General features: G+C 42.5%; 1 protein-coding gene across 23 annotated transcripts in view; it reads left to right on the forward strand.

Moving 5' to 3' along the window:
- MGA (MAX dimerization protein MGA) overlaps positions 1 to 14,660 on the forward strand; it is a 172,258-nt gene that overhangs the window by 58,954 nt on the left and 98,644 nt on the right. For 19 of the 23 annotated variants that reach the window (XM_059372572.1, XM_059372577.1, XM_059372584.1 and 16 more), the window contains exon 1: positions 12,298 to 12,398. The exons of 1 other annotated variant lie outside the window; for it this stretch is intronic. The gene's annotated coding sequence lies outside the window, so the exon portion shown is untranslated. 3 more of the 23 variants (XM_059372576.1, XM_059372575.1, XM_059372574.1) reach the window with 3 other exon arrangements.

Genomic DNA, 14,660 nt, shown 5'->3' on the forward strand with positions numbered 1-14,660 from the left:
ATCAGGGTCCTGGGATCGAGTCCCGCATCAGGCTCTCTGCTCAGCAGGGAGCCTGCTTCCTCCTCTCTCTCTCTCTGCCTGCCTCTCTGCCTACTTGTGATCTCTCTCTGTCAAATAAATAAATAAAATCTTTAAAAAAAAATAAAAATAAAAAGTTTTTATATATATAATTACTGAAAAAGTTAAGTTAAAGATAAATGTCTAAATACCAGCAATATTGCAAAACAACTAAAAGTCAGAAATAAAAGTCCAGGACCTTAAATAACCTACTCTTTATAAACTCCAGTCTTTTCTCCCCTGTTCTTAGAGATGAACATTTTAGCAAGTAAATGTTGTATTGTGATCATTCCAGGTTATTGGAAAATTATTTTCATAATCTGTGTGTACTTTGGTTAGCAATGTATTTTTCATTCCAAATTACAAAAAGTTTGAGAAATACTTATATAGTGTATATAATACTATTTAAAAAAATTTTCTGAGTTCCATGCAGACTGCCTCTCTTCCTGGGTACTTTTAGTTCTTTTAAGATTATTTATTTATTTATTTCACACACACACACACACACACACACATCACAAGTAGGCAGAGAGGCAGGCAGAGAGAGAGGAGGAAGCAGGCTCCCTGCAGGGAGCCTGATGTGGGGCTCGATCCCAGGACCCTGAGATCATGACCTGAGCAGAGGCCCAACCCACTGAGCAACCCAGGCACCCCTACTTTTAGTTCTTTAGATTTGTTTATCTCATTTGATGAGCTTCAGGTTTTTTTTTTTTTTAAGATTTTATTTATTTATTTATTTATTTGTCAGAGAGAGGGGGGTGGGAGAGAGAGAGAATGTGCACAAGCAGGCAGAGTGGCAGGCAGAGGTGGAGAGAGAAGCAGGCTTCTTGCCGAGCAAGGAGTTGGATGTGGGATTCCATCCCAGGAGCCTAGGATCATGACCTGAGCTGAAGGCTTAACTGACTGAGTCACCCAGGTGTCCTGAACTTCAGGGTTTTTTTAATATGTTGACGTTCTCCAAAGTTATTTTCTCTCTAGCTCCTCCTGTTTTCTTTTTCCGCTCTGGTGGTTTTTAACTTTTTTGGGGGGGTCACACACCCCTTTGAAAGTCTTATAAAACTTAATGGACTCTCTCTAGAAAGTTGCTACCATATATATGTTACACAAAATTCTCACAATTTTGGGAGTTTCATAGGTCATCCTCTCCCAAGATCATTCACGGATTCCAGATTAGAGCCCCACTACCAGATGAGCTTCCTGAACAATTTCATTTATTTTTTTTTAAATGATTTTATTTATTTTAGAGAGAGAGCACAAGCAGGGGGAGCAGCAGAGGCGGGGGCAGAAGCAGGCTTCCTGCAGAACAGGGAGCCTGATGCGGGGCTCAGTCCCAGGATCCCGGGATCATGACCTGAGTCGTAGACAACTGTTCAACCACCCAGGCACCCCAACTTCATTTCTTTTAATTCTTCCAAATACATCAGTGATTTCCCAGTCTGTATCTTCAGTATAAGTCTCTCTAGAGCACTAGACCCTGATACTCGTTTACTTCCTGGTCTTCAGGATGTCCTGTTACTCTGGTCTACTTTGTTCATGGGCTATTTATTTTTTATTGAAGTATAGTTGACACAAAATGTTACCTTAATTCAAGTATACAACATAGTGATTGGACAAATTTATACATTATGTTATGCTCACCACAAGTGTAGCTACCATCTGTAGCTATAGTATATTATAATATCATTGAATATATACCCTATACTCTACCTTTTATTCTGGTGACTTACTCATTCCATAACTGGAAGTTTCTTCTCTCACTATGTACTATTCTATTTTGTATTTTGAACTTATGAAACTGTGTGTAGTTCCTTGGACACATTTTGTTGTTGTTGTTTGTTCTTCATTGGTTGACTCCTTAGTCATTAGGCTCTGTTGACTGATTGCTTTGAGACATAATCTTTGAGACTCTCTTTCCTCCTTAGCTTCTGTGATGCTATGCTCACCTATATTCTGTTACCTCTGTGACATCTTCTCCTCCTCCTTCCTAGAGTCTTCTTTTACTACTCATCCTGTAAATGTCTATTTTCCCAGTGTTTTGACCTCAACCCTCCTGATCTGTCACTCTCTATATGTTTTTGGACAAACTTTTACAGATCCCTGACTTCGGTTATTTCCCGAAACATTGTATATAGCTAAAGATCACACCTTTATCACCAAGTGACTACTGGATGTTTCCACTCAGATCAGTGGTTCCTAAATACTTGGGGGATTACATATCTCTTTAAGAATCTGATTAAAGCTATATCCTTCTTCCCAGAGAAGTACATAGATTAAACAAATTTTGCATACCCTTTTTGGGTGTTCATGCCCCCCACCCAGACCTCCTCCATGGACTCCTTACAGGTCTGTGGTCTTTTCCTTCAGATTTTATTTATTTGAGAGAGAGCACAAGTGGGTATGGGATGGAGAGAAGGGAGAGAGGGAGAGGGAGACGCAGACTCTTTGCTGAGCAAGGAGCACCACTCAGGCCAGGACCCTGAGATCATGACCTGAGCTGAAGACAGATGCTTAACTGACTGAGCCACCTGGGTACCCTGAAAAATTTGGATTTAAAACATTTTAAATTGAGAGCTTCTAAGTACCAGATACCATAATAGGTGGTGAGGGTACAATGTAGAATTTAAAAAGGTTACAATTCCTAATTTATAGTCTAGTTTGTAGTGTTGGTGGGATGGGCAAGAGACATAAAGCAATGAAAGAATTATACAAATATAAAAATTAGACCTGTGGTAAATTCTAATAAGGGCAGGTATGTGGTGTTTTGACAGCATATCATGGTCTGGAAGGTCAAGGATGTAGAATCAATAAGAACACTTGGTGACTGATTAGATACAGGAGCCAGATGAGGAAGAGATAGGTATCAAGAATGGCTAGGTTTCTGGTATGAGCAACTATGTGCATGCAGAGAGAAGTCTGATTGGTTTCTAGTTTTGTCATGGTCCACACCATCTTAAGCAGTGGCTACAGGTAATTTTCTTAAAACACCTGGTTTGAGTATGTCATATATCTTCTTAGAATCCCTTGAATGGCTCTTCTTTTTCTACAAGATGAATTTCAAACTCTTGATTGCTAAGTGTATTGTATAATTTGGCTCCCTTTGCCTTTTGTTCCTCCACAGATCCTGGGCATTTTTAATGTAGCCATATTACAGTTATTATGCTCCCTGAATGTGTTCCCTCTCTTGTTCCTTTGTCTTTACATAGGTTACATTCTCTTTGAAATGCTTTTCTTTTGTGCCCATCCTGCCTCTGCTCTTTGATACTTTGGTAATTTCTACTCATTTTTCATTTTCTCTGGGAATTCTTTTTGGATCTCGTTAGTCTGATTGAGCTGCCCTTTGCTGTGCTTCCTTTGTACCCCGGGCAGAGAGAGCCTGTCCTTACTAATAGGATTCTTTAGTTTTTGCTTCTTTATTGATTATTGGTTATATGATAATTGGTTGTCTGGTAATTGATTGCAATCTCTTGAGAGTGGGAATGTCTTGTCTTTGTGTTCCAAGATCTGTGGGTGGTGAATGCTCAGTAAATGTTTAACTTGAGGAATTTATGAATTCGCTCTTCTTTTATGTAGTGTGACTTTGTACAAATTGTTCTGTTTAGAATGCCTTCTTTGCTTTGTTAACTTGTAGACATCCTTTATTTAACACTAATCCGTACTTGATCCTTCAGTGACAGTTCCTCCTTCCATTGTGCTTCTATAGCTTTCCTTTTCTTTATACCCTGGTAAATATTTGACAGTACAGAGTAGAGATCAAGTGTCCTTCAGGAGATGAATGGATAAAGAAGATGTGGTGTATACATGTGTATACAAACATGCACACACACACACAAACACGCCATTGCATATTACTCAGGTATAAAAAAGAATGAAATCTTGTAATTTACAATAACATGGATGGACCTAGAGGGTATAAGTCAGAGAAAGACAAATAACATATGATTTCAGTCATATCTGGAATTAAACAAAACAAGTGAACAAAAAAAAGAGACAAAAAATGCTCTTTTTTTTTTTTTTAAAGAATTTATTTATTTATTTGACAGATCACAAGTAGGCAGAGAGGCAGGCAGAGAGTGAGAAGGAGAAGCAGTCTCCCTGCTGAGCAGAGAGCCCGATGAGAGGCTTAACCCACTTAGCCACCCAGGTGCCCCCCAAAATGGACTCAATACAGAGAACAAACTGGTAGTTGCCAGAAGCAGGGATGGGTGAAATATCTTGGGGGCACCTGAGTGAATCAGTGGGTTAAGCCTCTGCCTTTGGTTCAGGTCATGATCTCAGGGTCCTGGGATCCAGCCCTGCATCAGGCGCTCTGCTCAGCAGGGAGCCTGCTTTCCTCCCCTCCGATCCTGCCGCCTCTCTGCTAACTTGTGATCTTTGTCTGTCAAATCAATTGATCAATCAATCAATAAATCAATCTTAAAAAAAAATTTATCTTGTTGAGCACTGAGAAATGTATAGAATTGTTGATCATTATACAGCATTAATATAGTGTGTTAATTATACTTGAATAAAAAATAAATGAGTGCATGTATATATATCATGAGCATCATGGAGTTGTAGATTGAATAAATAATTCCTCAGTGTCCAATTCCATTTCATGGGGTAGGTTACTTTTGAATAATACTCGTCTTACCTGTTGCATTGACTTGTACTTCATTGTTCCATAAAGGCAGCTGTATCTCCAAATTCTGGATAATAAGTATTCTTTGTTTACTGTGTAGATGCTACCTGCAATGCCTCCTTTTCTCCCTTCATTAACTTTATTTCTCCTTCATGACGCAGCTCAAAAGTCCACTCTTCTTTTGTAACCTTCCTAGATTACCTAGGTTCTATGTGTTCTACAGTGTTCCTGGAAGGCTTTTTCTAAACTGCTACCAACAGTATTGCAGTGTTATCATCCGATCTCTTTATATAGAACTTGAGCTTCATAAAGGGAGTTAATTTTATCCATTCCTTAAACCTGGTTCAGTGTCTAATTAGTGCTTAACAAGTATTATTGAATTGATTGTATCCTTATTTATTTGTGTTTACATAACCCAGAGAATGTTGGGTGGAACTAGTTTTGGGATGAAAAATACTGTCCCTGTATAATCTGTACAATTTATGGTCTCTACGTAGGTAATTTGGATAATGTACTGGGTTCAAGTTGCTTGAGCAATCTTTATATTCTCTATTTCAGTACTGCTTTCTCCTGTCCTTTAGCAGGTGTTCCCTGCCCCCCAGTGGTTAGATCATGGCTAACATTTTTAGTCAAGGTAAAGGTTTTAAAATCCTTTTATGGGGCACCTGGGTGGCTCAGTGGGTTAAGCCTCTGTTTTCTGCTCAGGTCGTGATCCCAGGGTCCTGGGATTGAGCCCCACATCTGGCTCTCTCTCAGCGGGAAACCTGCTTCCTCCTTTCTCTCTCTGCCTGCCTCTCTGCCTACTTGTGATCTCTGTCAAATAAATAAAATCTTTAAAAAAAAATCCTTTTATGGTGTTTCTTTTTAAGTCATATTTAAAATCCCATAGGTTAATTTTCAGATAAAACAGTGCTGGCCTCCCCCTCACCATTTTTCCTTTATGTCTGATATGCCTGGAGCCCAGCTTAATCTAAGTAAGTGTAGCTTGACTTACCTGTGTTTTTGCCACAATGAGCTACCATGTATTCCAGTTTTTAATTATGCAGTTATTAGTTGGGAGAGTCACTCAGTCTGACTTTGATTCTTGGTTTCACTACATTGTTCTCACATAGCCCTATCAAGATTCTAAAATTTTGCTACAGTGAATAGCTATCATCTTGTTTTTAGAAACCTGCCTCCTCCCTCTATCCCTAGCACACGCTCAGAATTGCTTGCTGATCATGTGGCTGTTCTTTAGACTGAATTGGAGTATCCCCTGTAGTCTGGTTTGGGGTATCTCCTGGCTAACGTCCTTTCTCCTGTATTATTGACAAGGAGAGGCTGACTCTTGATTTCTTGGCAAGTTGACTTATACCCTGTCCTATGCCTTTATACGTTATTTTTTCTCAGAAACCAAATCTTAGCTATCTAGGGAGACTTGCTATGTATATATGGCTAGCTGTTATTTCTAAATACCTGCTGCAAAGTTCTCTTTTCTTCCCTCTCTCTCTCGCTTTTTTTTTTTTTTTTGGTAAAGATTTTATTTATTTATTTGACAGAGTGAGTGCCCGTAAGCAGGGGGAGTGGCAGAGGGAGAGGGAGAAGCAGGCTCCCCACTGAGCAGGGAGCTCAATGGGGCTCTATCCCAGGACCCTGGCCAGACCTGGGGCAAAGACAGGTGATTAACGACTGAGCCACCCAGGTGCCCTGCTGCTGCAAAGATTTCAGTAGTATATCATGAAAGAAGGACAATGTAGTAGATTTTTCATCAATCTAAATATATTCAAAATAAAAGAGTATTACTCATTATGAGATGCGTTCTGCCTAGATTTTTGGTCTTAAAATATCCATTATTTTTAAAAGATTTATTTATTTATTTGAAAGAGAGAGAGAGAGTGTGTGAGCGAGTCGGGTTGTGGGGGACAGAAGGAGAGAGAGATGAGCAGATTCCTTGCTGGAACAAATTCCTTGCTGAGAGGGGGGCCTGATGTGGGGCTTGATCCCAGGACCCTGAGGTTATCACCTAAGCCAAAATTAAGATTTGGATGCTGAACTGACTGAGCCACCCAGAAGCCCCTAAAATATCCACCATTTAAAGAAAGAATGGTAATAGTAGGTGGTATACTTTGTTACATAAAAATGTGGTCATGTTATGGTGGTCAACTAAATTTTACTGATCTGTGATGTCTAGTAGTTTAGGAACTGTTGTGTTGACTATCACTCATTTTCATGAAGCATTGTGGTCCTTCTTGTAAAGTAGGCATGACTTCTTTCATATGCATTTGTGGACAATTTTTCGGTCTCTTTTTTTGTTATAAGCATCTTGATTTTTGCCTGATTCTACCCTTGAAGGTTACTTGCTGTTTCCCAGTGCTCATCTTTGGCCAGTAGTTCTACTTTCTGTTTTTATACATTCATGAGCGTTTTAAAGCTCTGTGCAGCTCTCAGCTTAGGTAAATTTCTTCCTGTTTTTCCTTTTATGCTTTTCTAGATAAGATGTTTCTTTTAAGGGTTCAGTAGTACATTGAAAGCTTTCATTGTTCATGTTTCTTTTAGACCTATTCTTTTTTATTTTGTAATTCATATGGAACTAACTTTTTTTTTTAAGATTTTATTTATTTATTTGACAGATCACAAGTAGGCAGAGAGGCAGGCAGAGAGAGAGAGAAGGAAGCAGTCTCCCTGCTGAGCAGAGAGCCCGACGGGGGGCTCGATCCCAGGACCCCGAGATCATGACCTGAGCCAAAGGCAGAGGCTTAACCCACTGAGCCACCCAGGCGCCCCTGGAACTAACTTTTTAAACTTCCTTTATGTTACTGATTTCTGACATTTTTCTTTGAGGTCTTAGTAAAACAAACAGAAAAGAAACTGTTACTAAGGTATCCTTTGATTCTGAAGATATTTACTGATTTTTTCTTGTAGATGAGTATATGCAGATGGCAGTCTTCATTACAGCTTGTTGCTTTTATTACCATATGGTAAATTATTGAATCATAATATTTCTTACAACGCAAAGAATCTGTTTGCCTTTGTTGATTTTTCTAAGAAATATTCAGTCAAAAGTCATTCAGGCAAAAAGTAGTAAGTTATTAGACTTTCCTAGGAAAATATTCTTATCTCTTCAAGTATCTGTCAATAATATTTATCCATTTCTTTAAGGAGAAATAATTTGTGATGAGAGTCAGTGGTACTAGTTTTTTCTAATTAAAACTGTACCTCTTTGGAAAGCAGAATCCTTGTTTGCATATATAACGTGAGTGTGGTTAAATGTATATAGGTCCTGTTTCCAAATCCCAAATTATTGACAGTAAATCAGTATTTGGTATTTGGACTTGCCTGAAAACTGGGACCTATGGTTTCATATTCATTTATTCAACAGATAGTTTGTGTTTGCTGTGTTCCAGGCATGGTGGTAGGCACTGGAATAGAGTGGAGCTAACAGTCTGGTGGGCAAGACATTAATTAATACATAGTTTTATTTTATTTTTAAGAAGATTTTATTTATTTGTCAGAAAGAGAGAGAGAGAAAGCACACAAGCAGGCAGAGGCGGAGAGAGAGGCAGGCTCCCTGCTGAGCAAGGAGCCTGATGTGGGACTCGATCCCAGGACCCTGGGATCATGACCTGAGCTGAAGGCAGCAGCTTAACCCACTGAGCCACACAGGCGTCCCAATACATAGTTTTATAAAAGTAGAGTTGTGGGGATGCCTGAGTGGCTCAGTCAGTTAAGCAGCTGCCTTTGGCTCAGGTCATGATCCCCAAGGGGCCAGGATCCAGCTCCACATCAGGCTCCCTGCTTAGTGGGGAGCCTGCTTCTCTTTCTTGGCCCCTCCCCCACTTGTATTCTCTCTCTCTCTCTCTCTCTCTCTCTTTTTCTCTCTCAATAAATAAAATCTATAAAAAAAATAAAAATAGAGTTGTGGTAGGTGCTACGAAGAAATACAGGGTACTATGAGAGCATATTAAAAGGATTGCATGGAGCACTGGGTGTGGTGAAAAAATAATGAATAGTTATGCTGAAAATAAATAAATTTAATTAAAAAAATAATGAATACTGTTATGCTCAAAATAAATAAAAAATAAATAAATAAAAAATAAATAAATAAAATAAAAAAAATAAAAGGAGACCTCATCTGATCCTAGGGGGTTAAGAAAAGTTTCCTGAGGAAGTGACAGAAACTTATGCTTGAAAGGTGGGTTAATAGCAGTTAGATTTGAGGTATCTGGGAAAATCTTAGCAAAAGGCAAGGAAGGTGATTATGTGGGCTTGAGATAACATTCTGTCACATTCTGTCCTCTCTTTCCATCTTTACCTCTCTGAACACTTTCTAAAACATGCTTTTAATCATATTACTATGCTGGTTAGGAAGGTTTTAGAGCTCTTTATTGAGTAGATTGTTGGCTCTTTGACGATAGGACTTTTTGCCACTTTTAATTCCTTAGTTCAGGTTTCACATATTGGAGCTAGTCATACTTTGCCTGTAGATAGAGGAGTTGGTTTTAGTTGCCGTACTAAATGGTAGCCAGGGATGGGGTTGTGTATAAAGTAGTATGATTTGCTCTTCTTTTCCTGCTGCCTAACACACGCCAGCAAGTTTGTTGCTAGCAAAGTTTATTTATTTATTTATTTAGGTGCAAAGCCTGTTTTGTAACTTTGTCTGTAGCTGTTATTCTTTTTTTTTTTTTTAAAGATTTTATTTATTTATTTGACAGAGAGAGAGATCACAAGTAGGCAGAGAGAAAGGGGGAAGCAGGCTCCCTGCTGAGCAGAGCCCGATGTGGGGCTCGATCCCAGGACCCTGAGACCATGACCTGAGCCGAAGGCAGAGGCTTTAACCCACTGAGCCACCCAGGTGCCCCTGTAGCTGTTATTCTAAGAATGGTTTTTACTGTGTTGATTTAGGAATACAGTAAATAAGACCATAACCCCGGGGTTTTGGGGATGTGTGTGGTGATGGCTTTGTCTAAAGATTTAAGATGATTACCAAACATTTTAGTCACTTCAGAGAGGTAGGTCACTGGTAGATACTGGAACTGAGTTGATGGGATCTGAGTAGATTGGATAAGGAATATAGTTTGTTTTGTTGGTGGATTCTGTTAAGGCTTGCCAACTAGTTCTAGTGTAGACATCTGAACAGTGCAAAAAGTGCCGGTCTTTGCCCTATCCTCAACACATACAAGACATTCAAATATTTGAATAGACAAAATGTGCATGTAAGTGGAATAGGGCTTATGTGTTTATAGAGCAATCTGGGATCAAAGTTGTGTTCATATTCCATGAATTCTCTATCCCTACCTTCCTTAAATTTAGTAAAATATCTTTTTGAAAGCTCAAACAAGGGAAACCAAGGGAAAGATTTTTGTGTTAGGCTGATGAGCAGGGGTTAGGAATGATAACTGAAATGAGGGAATTTTTCTTTCCTTTTTTTTTTAAGAATAGGGAGAGAGAGAGAGAGAGAGAGAGAGAGAGAATGTGTGTGTGCGTGCGGGGGGGGGGGGGGGGGGAGAGCCAAGGGAGAGGGAGATAATCTCCAGCAGACTCCATGCTGAATGCAGAGCCCTACGCAGGCTCCATCCCACGACCCTGAGGATCATGACTTGAGCCAGAACCAGGAGTTGGGATGCCTAATATACTGAAATGAGAGAATCCTAATAGCGAGGTAAAATGCAGGAGTGTCAGCTTTAGCAGTTAGTTAGCTTGGCATATTCAAAACTTGGGTTATATAAGGATGCCTTTTATTTTTAAAGAGAGAAAGAGTATGTGCAGGCTGGGTGAAGGGCAGAAGGAGGGAAAAAAACTCAAGCAGACTCTTGGCTGAGCACAGAGCCAGATGTGGGGTTTGATCTCACTACCTTGAGATCATGACATGAGTGGAAATCAAGAGCCCCTGGTGGTGGTTCTAAAAGATCTGGCATTTCATGTTTGCTTGATGTAGGGGAAGAGTAGCAAAAGAAAATCTCCAATTTCCCTGTCTTCCACAGTGTCCTCTGAGATTCTCCAATGAGAGATTTTATTTCAACGTCTTCTTTGGGATGCAACTACCACTAGGTATGGTTGTTAACCAGTCATTAGTCATTTACATCTTAGAATCAATGTCAACACAATTCTGTCTTTAATTTTGTGTGAGGAAACCTTAGACCCTAAGAGGAAAGCATTCTTGGAAGAGGTGGGAGATTTTGACAAGGCAGGAGGAGAGGTTTCTGGGGTCAGGGAAGAGGAGGAAGGTGTTAAAGAAATTTATGTTTTTCAGTTTTGCCTAGGATTTTGGATATTATTCATTTGTTGCACTGGTGATGCTCCTGTTGACAGTGCCTGCATGGGGGTTTCAGAGCAACTTCGTAAGTCTGTGACCTTTAACCTACACATTTTCCAGTCCATACTATAACTCCATCACACTTTCTTCCTGTGGTGTGGCAGAGGAAGAGCAGAATGAAGGGAAATAAGACCCTTCTTCCTAACATGTTTCTGGTCCAGCTCTGATTAATCCTGTTGGTTAAGTCTCTTCCTCTTGGCTCCTTTCTTTCAATCCCCTCATTCTTCTTCATATAGTGTTTTGTATTAGGTCAACAAGTAATTAGTACTTCTCAGTATTTGCTAATTCTTGTAAGAGTTGAAAGAATACAGTTTGGAAACATGGACCACAATTTCTGCTTTCTATTTTGCCTCTTTTCTTTCTCATTTTAAACAACTGTCCCTTTTTACTACTTGACTGTTTACTACTTCTGAACTGTTAGCAGTTCAGAAGGAGCAGCAGCTGGTCAGGGGTAGGAAGAAATAATTTTTGATGTTTGGTTGGGAGAAATGCTATTCGTTAACTTGTTCAGCGACTGCCTGACATAATATTCAGCAGTTTTTTCTTTGCACTTCATAGCCTAAATATCTTGAATAAACAAAAATTGAAAACACAGGATCAGGGCATTAAAGCTTAGATAATACTCTGTCGTGCAAAAAATTGTTTCCACGGTTTACTGTTTTATTAGGACATCTTTCATCTTTGTCAGGCAAGTTAATGGCAACTCTTCTTCTCTTCCTTCTTGGTAGTGGAGTTTTCGGTCTCCTTCCTACTTTCCTAGTGTTCTTCGGTCGTGGATGTTGTAGACTCGACCACCCGTCTCTCAGTCTTTTCTTCGAGATTTCCCGACGGTCTAGCGCTATCCAAACCCACAGCACATTGGAGAGGAAGACCGCGGATTCATTAGACGAGCTGGTGAAGCCCCCGGGGCTGTGGAGCCAGATGTGGGTGGGACTGGGTGCGGCAGGGGCGGGGCCGCTGAGGAGCCCGAGGGAAACGGTGGAGGGCACAGTTGAGAAAGCCCGCGGGCAAAGGTTTCACAGTTTTCACGAAGCCTTCGTGTGCGAGGGTGAGGGAATTGGGGTGCCTTCTTCCTCCCTCGCCGTTCTTGATTCTGGAAGCTTCATTAGGCTTTTATCGGTTTCTTGGACCCGGAAAAGCAGAGGCTTGAGCTCCAGGGGCGGGTCCCAAGGGTCTTGTCGCTGCTCCGGGGCCGTTTGGCCTCCTGGTGTTGGGGGAGGGGGGAGGGGCGAGGGAGGCGCTGCTCGCGCCTCCTCTTGCGCTTGCGCGGCGGGCTCTGAGCGGGTCGGAGCGCGTGCGCGGTGACGTGGACGTCCGGTGCGCGCGCAGGCTCTTCAGCTGGAGCGGACACACGGTGTGCGAACCGAACAGAATAACCCGCCCCCAGCGGGATGTGAAGGACTCCGGGTGAAGCCGACCACGCCCCGCACGGTAACTCTCGGGCCTGGGTGGAGGGCGTCGCTTTAGTACTGGCCCGAAGAGAGTTTTTTGAGAGTTTGAAGCGCTTGTGGATTTGAACAGCGTGAGAAGCGTTCCGCTGTGCGATCTTCGCACGCACCGGCCAGGCCGGGCCTTGCGCGGGGCTGCCTTTGGCGCGCGCCTGTGGCCCCCGGAGCGAGGCTGCGCATGTCACCTCGCGCGCGTTCCCGGCCTCACTTCCGCGTCGCGCAGCGAAGTAACTGGGAACATCGACGCCAGAAAGAGAAGCCACGAGGCGGGCGGGGTGAGAAGCGCCCTTGGCGTGGCCCTGCCCTCGCGTGCGTGGGGTGCCGCACCGCATGGTACTATCAGCGTGATGACTTTCAGTGCGGCGCGGGGCTTTAGATCGAGAGCTGCGCTTGTGCGCTTTGCATTTTAGAGCTCTGGTCTCGGGGTTCCAAAACTCTGAGGGAAACGGTGCTGACGTCGCTTTTAAAGGAGCTGTTGTAGCGTTTTGACACCTGTGTAAACGTCTTTTTTAGCATGTAATTTCCGGGCAAGTTGTTTGAGGCAGGACCGCGCGTGAGTTTAATAAAGAAGGAGGGCGAGGAAGTGAGCCACACAGGAGTGGGAACTTGGTAAACAAAGGACCGGTGGCTAGTAAGTGCAGAAATGAGGGCGGGGAAAACAGGTGGGAAGAGCAGGTGTTATTTTTTTCTTCCCCTCTGTGGGCAGCCTTTGGCTAGTTCTCCGTTTATGAGGCTTCCCGCGTCTGTTAAATTGTCAAGGAGGTCTTTGCCCTTAGTGGTAGGTGGGTTTGGGATGTAACAGTCTATTCGAGTAACACTAACCAAAGTTGAAGGATCTATGTGCGAAGAGCATGGAGAAGTTAGAGATCGTTTCAAACTGGGTTGTAAGTGGAAAGTGGTAATGTCTTCCCGTGAAGATTTTTGCTTTGCTTTTGGAACCTTGGGGTTGCCTCTTCCTGGGGAGGGTGCAAGCTGGGAGGGGTGAAGGAGGTTTTAAAGGAGGGTGACTGAGGGCAGAACAACGTGAGTGATCAAAGTACAGCCTTCTCTGAGAGAAGACCACGACCACGGTCAGGGTTCGCGTCGCCGGAGCAGACACGTGGATCAAGGGAACTCTCGAGTCCACCCTCGCGCCCCCGTGGGTGTTGTGAAGGTTCTCAGGCTTCTGTGGTGTAATCCCTGGCAAATACTGCCTGGTCTCCTTCTTCTTTACGGGCACGACGCCGCGGCTAGGCTGCAGGGAAAGTGCCTGGAGGCGGCGTGACGACTGCTGGGAAGGGGGCTGGCCCGAGAGGGTTGGGTGGCTGGTTCTGTAGTCTCCACGGTAACAGAATGCGACTGGATCCCGCCCCGCGTTCGGCAGGTTCCGGCCGGCGGCACGTGATCTGTCCGGACTCCTCTTCTCCGGAAGAGCTTTCTTTGCGGCATTTTTTCACGTGGTTGTCGGCTAGCTAATCTCTGCAGTTAAAAGCGGTGATTTGGGGCCCTTGACAGTCGACGGCGACTGCTCTTCCCGGGGACTAGCAGGAACTAGCAGGAGGCCTTTTCACTTACAGGGGTATGGGATCACTGCTGGTGCTTCTTGCTTCCCAGTGGTTATGTTTCCAGCGGTTCTGTGGGTTAAGTGGGTTGAGTTCACCTAACAAAAAACACATGCTTAGGACTTGAGGAAATTCAGTGCCCTGGATACTTTGCCATACTTATTCTAGGGTAGAGTGGCAGTTTGATTACTAGCCGTTTCTGCCATAAACTGAGAGCTTGATTACCCCAAGTTATAGTTAAGGGACCATTCCTAGGAATAGAAAATGCTTCTGTACTTAGCAATTAACTGGTGGTATCTGGGAAGAGAAGGGTTGGGACTTAATGTCTTAGGCAAATCCAGTTCTGTGCCTTAAAACCCAACATATTTCAGGTAGTATTTTGCGACTTACTTTACAGGATTGTGATTATAAAATTCTCAGGATGTTGTCTGGTCTGAAGTTAGGTGCTTACTAATACAGATTGCAAGTCTCACTTATTAAAATCAACCAAGTGGTTAAGAATTGGTGGTTGGCTATTTTACTGGTTTTGCTACCATTTGCTGTTGTGTTTTCTGATTATATCCAAGTTTTTTTTTTTTTTTTAAGGCTTTTAATTTATTGACAGAGGTAGAGCTCTCGCACTCACGCACAGGCAAGGGGAGGGTCAGAGGGAGAAAAGAAGCAGGTTCCCTGCTAAGCAGGGAGCCTTGAAATAGGGGGCAGGG

The sequence above is a fragment of the Mustela nigripes genome, chromosome 13, assembly GCF_022355385.1.
Source record: "Mustela nigripes isolate SB6536 chromosome 13, MUSNIG.SB6536, whole genome shotgun sequence".
NCBI classification, from domain to species: Eukaryota; Metazoa; Chordata; class Mammalia; order Carnivora; family Mustelidae; genus Mustela; species Mustela nigripes.